Here is a 15,965-nt window from a genome sequence, read left to right on the forward strand (position 1 = left end):
TTAGGGTCTGTTCTAGCACATGGGAACAGGACATGCTGCATGGTTAGGTGAGGGTTCTGCTCCTGCAATCAGGAATATGTGTGTGTTAAAAAATTGGGTGCCACGGGGGCACACCTCCAAACCAGTACATATGACCTCAATATTGGTGCACAAGTCAAAACTCACTCTGCTCGTGGTTGGAAATCTTAGAGGTAACGCTGGTCAGAGACACAATTTGACATACACTGAAATAATTTGAAGCTCCAGATAATGCCATAATGACTCAAGTATATCTTTTATGAGAAAAGAATCTATTGCACATTTTCTTGGATACAACAGACAAATTACCTATTGCAGCTTCCCTTTTCTATTGAACTTAATATTGAACCACACTCGCCTGAGTTGACACTAGTGAGAGTTTACACTGGGTATATTTTTCCCGGTGAATAACTTTAGTGCAGGATCCTAGCAGAGAAAAGTCCACTGGAGGAAATTACAGGGTCAGAAAGCAACTATATTATTCTCTTCAGGTGAGCCAGTGGAAGGCAGTCCATGGTGGCCAATAGGGATTTATAGGTACAGTAACTGGAGGGAGGGATTATTGACTCTGTACTCTTTCATCAGCCTCTGTGGAAAAACTTCTATTGTCTTAGACTGAGGAAGCGGATCAGGTTCCTAGTGGGGTTCCTGTTAGTCTCCAGAAGAAAACTAGATCTATGCTTCTTTGCGATGAATCCTTGTTAGAGTGCAAAATCCTTGTTTGGAGGTAGGAAGGTGTAATTGGCACTAGTTTTCACTTCCACTAGTGCATCCGGTCCATTGCTTTAAGCTTAAATAGGAACAATACTGTGAGATGGAGTAGAAAACAAAGCCTGTGCCTAGATCTGTGCTGCTGCAGAAAGAAGGAAGCAAACAAGGGACCAGAATGTTGACTGGTGATTCAGATAATAACGAAAGTAACGAAAGTAAAGTGATGTCTCCTTCATAGAACAAACACAGGTAGCATGACAAGAAAAGTCTGGTTTAAGTTTCTAAGAATGGAGAGTAAATTTTATATAAGGCATTGACCTGAACCTTCTCCAACTTCATTGACTTTAAGCCCAGAAGACATAGTAATTGCAAAATTAGAGTTACCTTTTAAAACTCTTGCTTTGAAATCAGATGCACACATAAAAATAGTAGCGTTTACTTCAACATATAGTTTCAGGCACAAAATTGCACCCACAGCTTGGCTGTCTTCTTGCTTCTAAAACATGGACACGTAGATAAGCAAAGCACCACAGGCCCACCAATGGCTTACCCAGTTGGGCCCACGATCCAAGTTTGAAAACCACTGGATTAAGGCAATGATCTTCCCATCTTTCTTATACAGTGGTATAGTTTGCTTTTGTGTCCCTAATAATATTTATTTGAAAAACTGTAAATTGTCTTCAATTGTTTTGTCCTTAGACTTGCTTCCTATGGCATCTTACCTAAAACCTTCCTGAATTTGCTAGAATCTGCTTTCTTGAAATACATTGCCTTTATTTTGCTGCACCATTCCTTAAAATCATGAACCCTTTCATTTCGTCATCACTTTAATCCAAGCCTTCTGCTTTCAAATTCCAACCAGTTCCTCCCTACTTATCAAACAAAGTATAGGTCCATGGCCAATATTCATAATTTTAGATATAAAGATGATATATGCATATACACAGGAGACCCATACTTAGCAAATCATAACTTTTCCATTGACACCTTACATGGCAAATCTTGTACAAGAATTGTTGCAACAGTATAGCAGTGGTAATAGCAATGATATAAACTGCCATATTCAATAAGTTAGCATCCCACCAAATTAATATGAAAATTAGTTGTATCTTTTATCTGTGCCTGTTTTTCCTGATAATCAATGCCTACTGGAAGAATGACCTGCTGGTTATTCCAGATTAGACAAATTGTCATATGGGCCATCTGATTACGTCACTTACCTGTAGATAGTTAGAATGAAATTCACAAATCAATTTGCAAACCTTATTATTTGCTAGCAGGTTGCCATTTAGGTGGACAAGGCAATCAGTTAGTGACTGTTGGGCCTGTGCTCATTTTTGGCAAGCTCTAACTTAAGGTGATATGACATTATTATTTTAATAGAGGAGCACAGGCAGTGATCAGTATAGGGAGAGTCGAGTCTTACTCATTTATTCCTTACTCATATCTTTATCCGTATATCTCTATATCTATATTATGGATAACTTTTCATCTGTTTTGTAACTCTGCTGCAAGGGATGGTGAAAATGGAAAGAAGTAAAACACTGTAAAATGGCAGAGATAGTCTTATGAGTTCAGTTTGGACCTCTCTGGTTTGGCACTCTTAGGACCGGACCAGCCCCGGACAAGGAAGTTTGCTGGGCCCGGGGAAGTCACCAGCCTCCCGAATGGGGCTCCTCACCTCAGTCACTTGGCACTGTTGCCCCCGGTCCACTGACTGTGGCACCCCTGGGAGTTCCCGTGGTCCTGAGAACTTACATGGCCCCACCAGCTTCTCTGCTCCACATGGTCTGGTGGCCCCAGCAGCCCTGCTGGCCCCTTGGCCCCGTGTGCTCTTACAGTCCCACTAGCTTCCCTGCTCTGCCAGATGTAAGCTTTTGTGCCCCACAATCTCTACTAGCCATGCTGTCCAGCTGTGCTCTCAGCCTCTGGCAACCTCTGCCTCTGGGGCTCTCTGGTCTACCAGACCACAGATATTACCAGACCAGGGAGTCTCAGGCCACAAAGGTTCAACCTGTAATTATTGTCATAAGATTGTATTATTGTCTGTGCTTCTTTGAAAGTGGTGCGAGGGTGACAAATAGCAGTGAATGAAAAGAGGTTTATACAGATATTATGCCACTAGCAATCTATCATCACCCTATGACTGAACATCCTCTAGTACATATACAGCTGCCCACACACAAATATATCATCCCTCTGATAGCAGGAAGTAACACAGAAATTAATGTTCCTTTTATAATTACCTACCTTGTAAACATGCTTATGGAAAATTTCTTGGCTAAAATCCAGCTCAGAATTGGAGGCAGAGGGCTTAAGAAGTGCAGATTGTCTTATGCAGGTTTTCTGCCCTGGGGTGAATTTTATTCCTAAATGTTCAAAATAAAGATTGTGTGTGTGTGCGCATGTTTATGGGTGTGAGACAGGCTGCTGGCTAGGAAGCCTGAGGCAGAGCCCTGTCACATCAACTCCAGCAGGGAAAGATAATTGGATCTGGCTGAATAAGCCCACACCTGAGGAGCAAACAGGGAGCAGCTGTGGGCCTCATTAGCCACAAGGCTATATAAGACTGGCAGGAAGGCAGAAGAGGAGAGATGAAAGGCAGAAATTGGGGCGTAGAAGTCTCTACTCCCCAGCTATCTGGAGAAGTCAGCAGTCCCTGAAGTTCTGGACATAGAATGTGGTGGGAATTGACATAGACAATAAAGGGCATGGGTAATTGCATGAAAAGAAGGTTTTCTGGCTGTTTTGTGGCACAAAAGGAGGCAAAGGTCAAGGAGCTGGTGCAACCATCCAATAGCCTTTTAACTGTCTTCACCACAAATCTCTAAAATAACTGGTTAATGTTTTAAATAGCATGCTGGCCTAAGTTTCTGTATTGCTAATTACATGATTTAGAGCAGAGGTGGACAATAATTTTTACAGGGAGGCCACTTAATGAATTTTGGTATGTGGTCACAGGCCGGCTTCACCCCAAGAATAGAGCGGACCAGGGGTAGGGGTGGGGACTAGCCTCCCCCCAGAGTTGTATGGGGCCTGAGGCTTTGAATTAAAATCACAGCAAAAGTCTCTTGGAACCTGGCCCTGTCACTACCGCATTGGTGGTCAGCTGCCTGAGGTTGCTGTGGCTTTTTAAAGGGCTCGTGGCTCTGGCGTGTGCCAGGGTAGAGCCATGACTAGAATCCCTGAGCATTTTAAATAGGATCCTGCTGCCTGAGGCACCACCTGGAAATTCCGAGGCACAAGCTGCATGATATAAATAGAAAATGGCCAGATGAAGTCTGTGGGCTGGGTTAAAGTGTTAGGCGGGATGGATCCAGCTCCCAGGCCTCATCTTGCCCAGCCTTAGTTTAGATGCTGGTTTAATTAAAACAGAGCAATCTTATAAGGTGGAGGCATTTATGCCATTATAAAGATGCTTATACCAATCTAGTTTGTTAAAGAAATTAAGATCAGGTGTAAATTACCTTTATTGTAAACTTTACCGCTTACTTATTTCATTCCAACCAATAAGCCCTTGTGTTGTACCAATAAAAGCAAGCAGGATCTTATGAGAGGGATAAGGCAAAAAGCCACATTTATTGTAAAGATAATAATAAAGAAAAGATAGAAGCAAACAACGTCGTTTAGCTACTTATTCCTATCACTACTTAACCCTTATACACTTTATATATAACATTCATTCAAACATTCATCCATTCATTCAGGTTCTGTGTATTTGTTATATTTACCAGCCTGGAAGATGCTTGTGACAGAATACTGGCCAGGTACTCTGTACACAAGTGATGGTAGGGGGGAGCGAAGTCCTGATCAGATGCACATCTGAAGCTCCTGGTGGGCTGGCAGCAGACCTTGGACTCTGACTCCATAGGGGAGGTTTAGATTAGACATTAGGAAAAAATTCCTAACTGTCAGGGTGGTCAAATATTGGAATAAATTGCCAAGGGAGGTGGTGGAATCTCCCTCTCTGGAGATATTTAAGAACAGGTTAGATAGACATCTGTCAGGGATGGTGTAGACGGAGCTTGATCCTGCCTTGAGGGCGGGGGGCTGGACTCGATGACCTCTCGAGGTCCCTTCCAGTCCTATTATTCTATGATTCTATAGTCTTTTAGTCCAGTTCTTATAGGAATTTCTTCCTATGCCAGTCTATGAGAATTGCTGCATCATGCTGATGTCCAGGGTGGCTGTCAGGTGCTTGTCAGTGATCTCATCGGGTGGACCTCCAGTACTTGGTTTTCTCCACTTGACACCTTTTGGTTGCACTGGCACCTGATGCCTTCTTCAGCCCTTTGTTTCTGCATTCTCAGATTGGCACCTCTCAAAACCATTCATTCATCGTCCAAGCACACACTCTCTTACATACATTCCCTAATTAATGTTCCACATACAGTATTTTGTATAATAATAACTTTACATATACAAGTGTTGTAGTTACAAAAAGTCACAAGTTTCTGGGTGGCATTTCTTAAAACATTCTCTCTTTGAGTGCTGAGTTAGTTACTGTTATAGTTACAATGTTTCACTTTGCGATTAGGATTAATTGCTTCACAATGCTTTGAAGAGAATGGGCGTCAATTGTGTAACAATAAGTTTGAACGTGCCCTGGGACACAGAGAGGGGAGCTGTTTCTGGCTACATAGTATTATATTTTTAACAGTTTTAAGTTACATGATCTAATATTACATTCCTAGCAAATTATATTCTAGAGGGGCAATAATTATAAATCTAAACATTTAACAATCTTGACAAATAATAATAATAATTAATAATAATAAAATCTAAACACTTATCAAGCTTGATAACACTAAATCTAAGCTTGATAACACTAAATCTAAACACTTATATGCTTCTTCTACTTAACAAACTTATACTACTTAGACTTTTAGATGTGGGGAACAAATTATGGGGAGTCACTTTCACTTGGGGGAATCATTTTTAATACTTTAATATGTTATTCCTACACTTGTTCTTTACCTCTGTCCCCTCAAACCTCTTGCCTCTGAAGATATTATTGCCATTGATCCCATCACTGTTTTCCAGTTACTACAATGTTAAAGTACTGCTCATTGGGCATAGGAACATGACATGAAACCTGAAGTTAATGGCAAATGTATTTTCAATAGTAAGGTTGTAAGAAGAAGGACAACAATTTTACAGCATGGAGTGAGCATTTTAGAATCAATAGAGAAGTTTACTAAAGTGTTCTGAATTGAGGAAAGACAGGGGAGCTAAGGAGTTTTGGAATTTTCAAAACAGAAAAGGATGAAGGATAAAAAGGTGTTAAGCTTTAGATAAACACGTGAGCTTGTGTGTGTTTAGTTAAACTTTTTTTTCCATTTTTCCTGGAGTTCTTTTCTGATATGCATAAGGACTATCATATGAATTTCACAAGCATTTTCCATGTAATACTCCCAAAGCTCTTATAAGTGTGAAAATGTTTAGGATCACAAACCCGTGAGAAGTAGGAGAGTGTTATCCTAATTTTATAGATGGGAAAACGAAGGCCAAACAATCATTCAAGAGAACAGCCAGAAAAATAACCCAGCTCCACTCACACCCACTATTCCAGTAGTTTTTTTTCCTTCTAGAATGTGTTTCCTTTCTACATGATGAAGTGATGTGCTCAGAAGATTTTTCTTCGAGAACTGTGGATGTTTGCTTTATCCTTGACTGGGAGAATCTCAGGTGAATTATGCAGATTTTCCTGAACCAGAAGACAGAATAAATGGTTAGCAGAAGCATACCATAATGGCCATATTTAGTTTATGCCACTTATTTTTCAAGTGTTGTCCTTTCTTTAGTTTCTCTTTGCTATTTTCCATTGGAAGTACATTAGTTACTATGGAAACAATGATGTCACTGGTATGGGACGAAGCTTAATAATGTCCACAAATGCAAGCAAGTCAATTTTTGTAATGGGTTGAAATGTACAATATAGTGTGGGAAACATAAGTATTTACGTGGTGGAAGGTTTGAACAGCATGAAAAGATTTCTTGATGAAAATGAGAATCTTTATTTTCAATCAAAGAGAAAAATGATGGTGGTCTCTTATTTCATTCCATATCTTATAAAATGCTTACTCAGAACTAACTCAGTATAAAACAAGGGGCCAAATTCATTTCTGTTGTCAAAAGGAATTGCACTGGAAATGAGCGTGGCCCACATTTCAGTTTGCACTATTCCTATTGAATTAGGCCATAACACAGAGCAAAGCTTGCAGCTACATATCAGATTGGTTTGTCCTGAGTGAGAACATATTTGATTTTTTATGACCTTATGTCAAAGGATACTTTGGTCTTGAATATAGTCGTGCTTCCACAACAACTGCTCTACAAAATGAACTACAATAGCTCCCTCTTTGGTGGCTCACTAGCTGGTTTGAGAGTGAATAAAGCCTGCTGCCTTCCCAAGCCAGGCTCAAATTCAACAGTAACAGTTACACTGAAAATTATAAATGAAGAGAGTGTGATTTTCTAGATCTTCATGGCTCATAAAATTCATCAAGGTGAGGTCTCAGAGGAAAGACTTTCAAGAGATTTTTGCCACTGAGTCAGTGTCATGTCATTTGTCACTGGCAAACTTCTACATAGGAAAACTTGACAGTGAATTGGCTAGCTTGTCAGTAACTGCTGCATTATGCACTTGTGTTTTCCAAAACAGACTTCTCAGAAGGAAACTTAGAGGAAGCAGACCACTAGGATAAGTGATGAAATGGAAAACATGTCATGAATGGAGATGGGTACAAGCCTCAAAATGTTGAACTAGAGTGCCTGAGAGAGGGAGGAGAAATAATGGTTTTGGTTTGCCCATTATAGAGGTGGGGCTGGACTTGTCTCTGGGTTCCAGTGCTAAATTCCATTGCTGTTCTACTTCAAGATCTGGAGGCGTTCAAATCTAGGATTTGGGCCATGTAATTGTTCAAAGAACAAGTTTAGAGAGAGGTTGCTATTATACTTTTCTCCAATAAAACGTATTCAGTAGTTTTAAAATCTTTCAGAAATAATTACAGCCACGTTGTGAGTTTTGGTGAAATTGCTTAAAAAGATCCAAACAATAGATTATGACAATTTGATGAGGAAAGGCCAATCTATTTGACTGTACTGAGGTGGAGTCTAGCTGCAGGATTTTGGTGGTGCTTGCTATATGTTTTGTTTTGATTGTATTGTAATAATGTGAGAAGTGCCCAGCATAGAAGAAGAGTGCTATTTTAAAATTACATTTCACAATAAATAAAGATTTCAAAGCTGTCCCTAGGAAAAATAGGGTATTATAATATGTTCATCCAACATATGATAAAGCAAACCACTGAGAAGGAAAGGAACAATACTTTGGGAGATTAATAAATGGGTGGTTTTGAAGAGAAAATTTCCCTAGCTTTTTCCATCTCCTACCCCATTCTCTTCCACTGCAATGTAAGCAAAAATCTCTTTTTTTGGCGGGGGGGAAGGTCTATTAGTATTTTTTGTAGGGCCTGAGTCAAAGTCAGTGGAAATTCTACCTGTTTCCCTGGATGAATAGTCTTTATAACATAATATTTCAGAGACGTGAAAAGCCCAAGTTCGGGTACTGTTACATTTCCATATAAATATACTCTCTCCCTTTTGCACATAGATTGGCCACATGGTCAATATTGGAAATATGCTCTGGGTCTTCAGTAAATTATTATAACCACCATTTAGTTGCACTCTTCTGATACCATAGCACAGATGCACACAATAAATGTATGTAATTTGATTATGTATATTATGCTTCTTTTTGGCTCTTCCTATGTTGATTGTGAAATCTTTGGGGAAGGACGATATATATGTGCAAAGCATGCTGCACATCCTAAGTATCACCAGAATGCAAATAATAGTGGGAATTACGAAAAAAAGGGTCATATCCTTCATTTTTCTGAAAAGTTCAAATTTTGCTTGCTGTTATGCAGTATAATTGACATTGAAGTAGAGTGTCTCAGAGAATTTAGTTTAGGGTTCTCAGAACAGCCATAACAATCACATTGCACATCCTGTGTTTATAAACATTACAATTAGCGTCTTGATTACATGTAGAATTTTGTATACAATGCTATTTTACAGTTCCTGTTGGGAGCCAAAAATTGATTTTCCTTTATTTTTTGCATATGATCTTTTGCTCTTAATGGTGCACATAATTGTATGTTGTCTTAGTTTTTGACACACAAGAAAAATATACATGCATATGAGTAAGCACACAAATACTCTCAGTAATCACATTTATCAGTAGTAACATGTGAGTGATTCCTAATGAATAATCATTTCAATTAATGTGGCCAAAATCTCAGTGCAGGTACATGGCCTGTATTTCAAAGTTTTATCCTCTTGTGGAAGTCAAATATGGACTTAAGTGCCTAACTTTAGGCACCTGCATTTGAAAAGCTATGTCATCACTTCTTTTTCTGCCTGTGGATATTTTGAAAGGACATTTTGTCATTATGTGTTATTCTAAAGTATATGATAAACGTTTAAACTCCGTGGATTAATCATGAAGAGGTTATTCTGAGTAGTCAATATTTGAGCTTGATTAAATGTCTGTGACTTGTCTGATATTATTTCGTTCTACAAGTTGATGAATGTGCAAGCATGCCCAGTGGAAATGCTCATTTTTTTATGCCCATGTATGCATCTTTGAACTTTGATTTCTAGTTATGCAGGGAAAATAAAAGGAACCAAGTATTAATGTACAGTCAAAGTTCACTTTTCTGGGAAGTAGGGATTTATCAGTCATAAAATACCAGACTTAATTCACAAAGAGAATGAGTTTTCTATTCCCAGAAGAACTTCCATATATAAATTCATTATGTCTTGTTAAAGAGAGATTGCAGGACTTGTCATTCATATGATGAACTTTGTCCTGATAGCTGTTTCCAGGCTTTTTGCAATTAATGCTATGAATTTGAGTCTTTGCTTCTTCATTTGTATAAAATGCATTTGAAATAACAGTTTATTTGTGTTTAATTTGGGAGACTATTTGATGTCCTGGTAGGTGACACTATTCTGTTTTCTGTGCTGTTTATCACTTTCAAGTATATTAGCTTCAGATGTTTATTTGTCTGTGGGTTATAGTCAGTTAATTTTTTGTAGATGTATACACAATGCAACCCTCATAAGTCCCAAAGTGCAGAGGCTTTTTTTTTGTTATTATGACAATGTCTGTGTTATTTCACATTAATTTTTTAAAAATATGTTTCTTAGGATTAACCACAGCCACAAAAATGGGACATAACAACACATGTTTATAGATTATGTCTTTGATTCCAGATCTGATGCAATACATATCCATTCAATATTAAAATGAGTGTGAAGGTAAGTGACCCTGGGGATTTTTCTTTTACCTCTCCTTTTCAATTCAGCTGTTGCTTCTTCCTGCACAGTATCACCAACAAGTTTCCTCAGTCCCTATTGCTAAACCCCCAGGTCTGTACTTCTGTCATCTCATCTTTATTATAAACGTCCCTCACTGACTTTCCAGCATCTTGCTCAGTTTCAAAAACAACCTGCAGCACAAAATTGCTGAACTGTAATTCATATGCAAACCTGACTCTATCTCAATGGGAACTGGGAATGGATAGCTCACTACAAAAAGTAATTTTTCACCTTTTGGTATTCTTGCCTTCTAATCAACTGTTTGGGGGGGGGGGGGGGCTGCATCTACCCTGATTGAATTGGCCTCGTTAACTCTGGTCTTCTGTATAGTAATGTAACACTCCTGTCTTTGCATGTGTGTATATATCCCTGGCTTGCCAAATTGAAGTTTTCACTTTATGCATCTGACAGAGTGGGCTCCAGCCCCAGAAAGATTGTCCAAATAAATGTATTAGTTTTAAAGGGTATATCTACACTACAGAGTTTTTTCCAGAAAAATGGCTGTTTTTCCAAAAACAACCTTGAGTTACATCCACACTGCATTTGCGTTCTTTCGAAAGAAAATCAAAAGAACAGAGGAGGTTTTCCGACACTGGTAATCCTTATTCTACGAGGAAGAAGCTTTTTTCCAAAAGAGCTCTTTTGGGAAAAGGCATGTGTGAACGGGGAAGAGGGAATTCTTTCGAAAGAAAAGGAGAGAGGAAAAAGCACAGGTACCCTGGTGGGCATTCCGTCCATAGTAATCACAGCTTAAATCCACACTGAATGGATGCTATCTTTCAAAAAAGCAGATGGCTTTTTCAATGTGCTTTTGCAGTGTGAAAGCTCTTCCTGAAAAGCTTCTTCGAAAGAAGCCTGCAGTCTAGACATAGCCTAAGATGCAACAGGATTCCTCATTGTTTTTGATGAAGAGACTAACATGACTACCTCTGAAACTTGATTAACGCTGTTTGCTTTTTTCCCCTTTCCCTTTTTCTTTATGGTGTCAAAAGCTTTGACTGAGAAATTTCTCTGCAGCAGAAAAGGTTTGACTCCATATATAGAAAAGTCAAATGTCTTAACCCGCTGAATCTCCAACTGCATTTGGTAACTTTAGTTCTTTTTGTAGGGAGTTATATATTGAGTGTTGAAAAATTAGTAATATGTATGACATTAGCACCATTTGCCACAGCAATTAAAGAAGACAGTATCAAGAAAAAAAAGATAATTGACAGGCCTGAGAAATTGGAACTTCATGGTTATTAAATACAACTTTATACAGAAAATTAAATCTCTTCTTATCCTGTTATTTTTTCTATTCCAATTCTATTATGTTAGGTATTTTGCCAACACAAATAAGGGGAGCTATGATATCTGTCCCTGGGAGAGTGTTGCTAATATAATATAATATTGCAGTTGTTCCCAAATCTCTGCATAAAAGCAAACCAGAGTCTCTGGTGAAAGTTTCTATGCTCCACTTATATCAGTCAGGATACAGTAGGATTAGTCCTAAGGCAAAGAATATCTTGGACTAATTCAGTTGAAACCATAGGATTCACATGTATCAGAGAACTTTGCAATATCTGCAATAGACATGCTGAAGAAACCTCCTCAAGTGCAAACCCTGTACAGTTGTCGATTTGGCTAACAATGTAATGCTATCACAGTGAGTATGATTTGTAATTCACATTTATTGTGTGGTTCAACAATGGATTACCATGCTGAGCAAATTAATTAAAGCCAAATGTTTTGGGAAACCCAAGTGTTGAACTCTAAAATTTTGCTTGATATTTTTTAATCTATTATTTTTCTACTGCACTGTGATATACTGTACGATGCATTATGATACTTCCTCATTTGCAAACAGCTCAGATTCTGTATGCAACTTTTATTTTTAGGACCGTGAACTATGTGATGCTAATCTGAGCCCTCTGTATCAATTGTGTTTGCCTGTGCAGTTCCCTACTCATTCTCTAGTCATGCAGAGTTAAGAAAGAGTTAATAGTGCTATGATTACTGAAGGGCAACCTTTTTGAATTCATATTTCCTGTACTGAACCAGTGTGTTTTCATATGTGACTGTAGACTGAAGGCTGGTATATTCTGGGAATTTATATTGGCATAGTAACATCTCTCAGGGGTGTGAACAATCCACAACCCTAAGAGACTTAACCATGTAGACATAATCTCTGGTGTAGACAGTGCTATGTTAATGGAAAACAATTTCCACCAACCTAGCTACCATTTCTTGGGGCAGTAGCTTATCTATGCTGCTAGGATAACCTCTCCTGGTGGCATTGTGTCTACACTGAAACACTGATGCTATGTCTATACTGCAGCCTTTTGTCAACAGAGACAATGCAAATGAAGTGGTCATTTGCATTTGTCGTGCTATCATTTGCATATTCTCTGCCGATGTTTTTTGCGGAAGACATTTTTGCACAAAAATAAGCAGTGTAGACCGAGCCTTTTTGCGCAAAACCTCCCTTCTGTGCAAGATCCCTTATGCCTCAAAAAAAAAAAAGGAGGTATACAGGATCTCGCAAATGACAGTGCGACAAATGCTAATGAGCATTTCATTTGCATTGTCTCTGCCAACAAAAGGCTGCAGTGTAGACGTAGCTTAAAGGAGTACAGATATAATAGCAGTGTAAATGTATACATGGTCTATGGCAGACAGCAGCTTATTGCAGAATATAGGCAGAATACTCCACAGATAAATAATATAAATAAAACAGGTGCTCAGCACCCCTAGCAAAAATGTTTAGGCTCTACTAGAAACTCCTCAGTATTCAGCCTTTCTATTTTACTAGATTCTTCTTGAGAGATTATAGGGTCAAATTTTCAGGAGAGGTATCTCAAGTTAAGATCTTAAATTTATTTTTAGTCAGGTAAAGGCATTGCCTGATCAGCAAAGGTGATGGACATCTACAGTTCCTACTGAATTCAAATATAGAGGTAGATTTCTAAGTTTGAGTGCTAAATTTGGAAAACATTTACTGCATTTACCAGCATAACTTCAGACAGAAGCTTTTAGTTCAAGGGGGGGGGGGGGGGCTAAATTTAGGTAATTAGTCCTGTTTGTATTTATGAGAATAGGAAAAAATGTAACAGGTCAAAAACTTGCTATCCTGTTCAATGTGGTGACACTGGAGGGGTGGATGGGCTTCTAGGGCCATAAGCTAATTCTGGGAGGTGGTCACATCCATTCTGGCTTTCTTCCCACACATCGTTATACCTCTTTTGTAGCTGCTTTAGCAGTTCCTATGCATTCCCAGTGCACTGTGCAGTGCTGCAGCCACAGGCTAGGTGGGACCAGCTCTCTAGAATGTTTATGTTCAGTTTCTATTTTGCCAGACTATCAATATTTTCCCGAGAGATTCAACTGACAGAAGGGAAAGATTTTTCAACAGTTTATATGTCTAGGAAGACCTGAACAATCACAACAAAACACTTCTTTAACCCAAGGGCTTTCCCATTATTGATTTTCAAAATCCTGCTGTAAATGAGGGAGGTTTTACAGTTTCTCATGAAAATTTACAAGAATCTTTTCTAATAATGGAGTGTTACTCATCCTAAATTATAGAGGTTCATCCCTGTAATAATATACCCCGTCTTACATATCCAGTACTAGAAAGAACAATATATTGTTAACTTCATTTTGAATGGAGATATATCTTTTCTATATTCATAGACAAGCTGCCTTTTCAATGGAAAGATATAATAAATAATACAAAGGCAATTTAAAACCTCATGTTTGTGTTCCATATCCTATTAAAAAACTTTGTATTAAAATAGGAACTTTAAAAAGGCAACTATCAAAAGTAATAAAAATGTAAATAATTGTACAGTATTATCAACTTTTTCAGTTAAGTGGTTATAAGTTATTCAGTTTACTGTTGATTAGCTTAACTAGTTGAAACCTTCACATCTTTCAAGTTCCCTCCATCGTGAGAAAACAAATGTATTGAGGTAATTCTTGTTCCCTTTTTATAGTATTCAAGGCTCTTTAGTCTGTAAAAATAAACCAGAGTATGAACAATATGCATGTCTCCATTAGGTAATTTTCTAGAGTCTCATTATAAACTTTGGTTTCACCGGAGCAGATTGAAAAAATTTCATATATTTGCCAAAATCTATATTTTGCCTGAATTATGAATTATGTAGTTACATATGTATGCAATGTTATTTCATACGCAATTCCTTGCATTTTGCAATAAGAGTAGCTATTATTATGTAGTGCAATGCTATTTACAGTTCACTGATAACCTATATAACTAGGAAAATGTATTTGACCAATTTTTAATACAGGCAGTCCCCGACTTACGCGGATCGGACTTATGTCGGATCCGCACTTACAAACGGGGCTTTCTCACCCCGGAAATTGAGGTGGCGGATTGCTACCTGCGAGCTCCGGGGCGAGAAAGCCCCGTTCGTAAGCTGCTCCGGTGCCCCTGGTCTGCTGGAGACCGTCTCCAGCAGACCAGGGGCACCGGGCGGGTTCACGCTAGAGCAAAGCCTCAGAAGCGCGGGGAACCGCCACTGCTGCCGCTTCAGTCCCGGTGCCTGTGGTCTGCTGGGGACCGTCCCCAGCAGACCACAGGCACCGGGACTGAAGCAGCAGCCGCGACGGGTCCCACGCCTCTGAGACTTTGCCAGAGCAAAGCCTCAGAGGCGCGGCACCCCGCTGCCACTGCGGCTCTGCTCCCCGTGTCCCTGGTCTTCTGGGGGGGGGGGGCGCAGCTAGTGTTCACCCCCCCAGCAGACCAGGCTTTTGTTTTGGACCCTGGGGCAGAGCACCTGGGGCGCTGCCGATTGGTCCTGCAGCGCCGCTCTGGGCACTACTGGACCAACCCGGCAGCACCCCAGCTGCTCTCCCCCAGGTCCTGATTCAGCCGCTGCTGGTCAGTTTCAGCAGCGGCTGAATCAGGACGCCTGGGGCAGAGCAGATGGGGTGCTGCTGGGTTGGTCCAGTAGCACCGAGGAGCGGCGCTACTGGAGCAACCCAGCAGCACCCCAGCTGCTCTGCCCCAGGCGTCCCCAAGTCAGCTTCTGCTGAAACTGACCAGCGCTGACTACAGGAAGCCCGAGGCAGAGTTGCTCTGCCCCGGGCTTCCTGGAATCAGCTGCTGATTAGTTTCAGCAGCAGCTGACTTGGGGATGCCTGGGGTTCTTAAGTTGATTCTGTATGTAAATCAGAACTGGCGGTCAGTTTCAGCAGCGGCTGAATCTGGACGCCAGTTCCGACTTACATACAGATTCAACTTAAGAACAAACCTACAGTCCCTATCTTGTACGTAACCCGGGGACTGCCTGTATTTCATTATTATTAAATATTGCTATTGGTAAATTTGCTATTGTATGAGCAATTTCTAGGCAATAATTAGTCTCTTCCTTCTCAAATTTAATGGTATATAATTTACAAAATACAAACAGACACACATTTAGAAAAATTAGAAACCCAGGCTGAGACCAAACCTCAGACTCCTGCAGGGAACTTTGGCATATATGTACCTGTCTTTGCTATGTATAGCATTATGCTGTGCTGCAATTCTGTCTTTGGTTCGGGGTGTCTTGTGGCCACAGCCATTGTAGACAGCTGTGAGCAACACACCCTTCTGAAGATCCAGCCCTTGCATCTCTCCCTTGCCTCAATTTGTCTGTTCTGACTCACCATACATGTTACCAGAATGACTACTGCTTTGCCCAGGCAATTAGCCTCTGCAGCAAGCCAAAGCTATGCCTGCTGACTATTTATAGGACCATGATATGGAGGGCACTTCCTCATCTATCTTGTTTCTTTTCCCTTTTTCAGATATGTCCTGACTGGCAAAACTTTCCCTAGGCCTTCTATGATCAGGTGCCTGAATG

The sequence above is a fragment of the Pelodiscus sinensis genome, chromosome 5 (assembly GCF_049634645.1).
Source record: "Pelodiscus sinensis isolate JC-2024 chromosome 5, ASM4963464v1, whole genome shotgun sequence".
In the NCBI taxonomy this organism is placed as follows: Eukaryota; Metazoa; Chordata; order Testudines; family Trionychidae; genus Pelodiscus; species Pelodiscus sinensis.